This window comes from Psammomys obesus, unplaced genomic scaffold (assembly GCF_907164565.1).
Source record: "Psammomys obesus unplaced genomic scaffold, mPsaObe1.curated_primary_1811, whole genome shotgun sequence".
In the NCBI taxonomy this organism is placed as follows: Eukaryota; Metazoa; Chordata; class Mammalia; order Rodentia; family Muridae; genus Psammomys; species Psammomys obesus.
Genome location: NW_026596100.1, coordinates 10638171 through 10640483, shown reverse-complemented (window position 1 = coordinate 10640483; position 2313 = coordinate 10638171). Strand labels below are relative to the sequence as shown.

General features: G+C 43.5%; 1 pseudogene; it reads right to left on the bottom strand.

Annotated features, from left to right (window-relative positions):
- Positions 1-514: 514 nt before the first annotated feature.
- Positions 515-1856, bottom strand: LOC129692148 (60S ribosomal protein L4-like; annotated as a pseudogene).
- Positions 1857-2313: the final 457 nt, after the last annotated feature.

Below are 2313 nucleotides of genomic sequence, written 5' to 3'. Positions count from 1 at the left end.
GCCTTGAGCTACATCTGAGCCAGGGTTCTAGGTTCTATCCATGAATGGTCCTTGTTTGGAGTATCAGTCTCAGAAAAGAGCCCTGTGCCCAGATATTTTGATTCTGTTGCTCTCTTTGTGAAGCTCCAGTCCAATTCAAGTATTTCTATTTCCCCCTTCTTTCATAGGATTCCCTAAACTCTGCACAAAGTTTGGTTGAGTCTCAGCATCTGCTTTGATACATTGCTGGGTAGAGTCTTTCAGGGGCCCTCTGTGGCAGGCTCCTGTCTTGTTTTCTGTTTTCTCCTTCTTCCAATGTCCATTCCATTTGTCTTTCTAAGTGAGGATTGATCATCTTACCCAGAGTCCTCCTTCTTATTTAGCTTCTTTAGGTGTACAGATTTTAGTTTGTTTATCTTATTAGGTCTAGTATAAACTTATAAATGAGTATATATCGTGTTAGTCTTTCTGCTTCTGAGATACCTCACTCCATTTGCCTGAAAATTTTATAATTTCCTTGGTTTTTGTTTGTTTGTTTGTTTGTTTCTCACTGCATCTTTGATTAGGTTTTTATTCAAATAAACCTGTCTCTATTTGTTCTATGGAATGATACAAATTTTAATAGTTTATGCAACAGGCTTTTTTTTCTTCTGCAGTAGGATTCTTCTCTGCTGGCTTCTTGACTGGGGCAACCTTCTTTCCTGCAGGGTTCTTCATCTTCTTGACATCTACAGGCTTCTTTTCTTTCTAGCCTGCAGCTCCCTTCTCTGCCACAACCTTCTTTGACTTGGCTGCCAGTGCTGCTGCTGCTGCTTCCAGTTTCTTCACACGGAGTTTGTGATTTCTGGCCTGCCAAAGAATGGTATTCCTGCGCATAGTCTTTGCATAAGGGTTCAGCTTCAACATGATTCTCAGGTTCTTCAGTGGATTCTTCTTCAATACTCTACGCTGAATCTTCTTGCGTGGTGCTCGGAGGGCTCTTTGGATTTCCGGGCTTTTCAAGATTCTGCTAAGGTCTGTGTTCATCATCTTGTGCATGGGAAGGTCATAGTTACTCTTAGGGTAGCAGCCTTACGCCAAGTGCCATATAATTCGTCTAACTTCTGGAAAGCACTTTCAGTCCAAATGCAGAAACGTCCCACATGCCCACCAGAAGCAAGATTCAAAATGTTCGACTTGCTTGCATTAAGCAGAGTAATACCAGGGATGTTTCTGAAGGCCTTAATAATTCCATTGTCTTCATTACGCCGTCGGTTTCTCATTTTGCCCTTGCCAGCTCTCATCCTCTGAGAGCCATAGACCTTTTTGATGTCATTCCAGGTTTTAAGTTTCTTAAGCAACTGAACAGCCTCCTTGGTCTTCTTATAACCCTCAACCTTATCTTCCACCACCAAAGGCAGCTCAGGAACTTCCTCAATTCGATGACCTTTAGACATCACCAAAGCTGGTAAGGATGAGGCAGCCAGAGCAGAACAGATGGCATATCGCTTTTGGGTTGTGTTCACTCTGCGGTGCCAACTACGCCAGGTTTTGGTTGGTGCAAACATGCGCAAACATATTTCCAAAGGCACCCTGGCCAGAACGGTGGGTCCCACCACCTCGAACTCTTGGAATTCGAGCCACAGCTCTGCCAGTACCCCAAGACTCAGCACTGGTCTGGTGACCTGCCAATTCACTGACGGCATAGGGCTGTCTGTTGTTTTTCCTCAGGTTGGTGTGATCAAAGTTCACAAAATCCGGTCTAATGGGGGCTTTAAACACAGCTGGCAATTTGACATTCTTGCCAGATGACTCCCCCTTTTCAGAGTACACTGATATGAGGGGACGGGCACAAGCCATGGCAGGGAGAGGAGAAGGCCACGATCCTCTCAACCCGGCTGCTCCCCAATTCCCTTGTTTTTAATTGCTGTGTAGCATTCCATTGAGGAAATGTACCACAATTTCACTATCCATTCCTTTTTATAAGTTCATTTTTTTCTTTGTCATTGGTTTCTAGGGTATAACTGTAATATATTTAAATGTATTTTGATCCAGCCGGACAATCTGTGAACCTGTAGTGTAATGTGTCATTAATTTTGGAAATGTATCGGTACTTTTTGATTTGTTTCATTGTGAGAGGTGCTGTTTCATCTGGCCTTGCCCAGAACGCTCCCGTTCTCTTTCTCCTCCTACTTTAGTTACAGAAAGCTGGAAATGCAGGTTTCTACCAAGTCATGGAAATTTAGACATTATTCTTTCAAGTATTCTGCTGTTAGCAGACCACATATCTCCTAATTGCCATCATCTCTCGCCTGTAGAAATCAGGTCGGAGACCCTGAAGCCTCTCGGCATCCA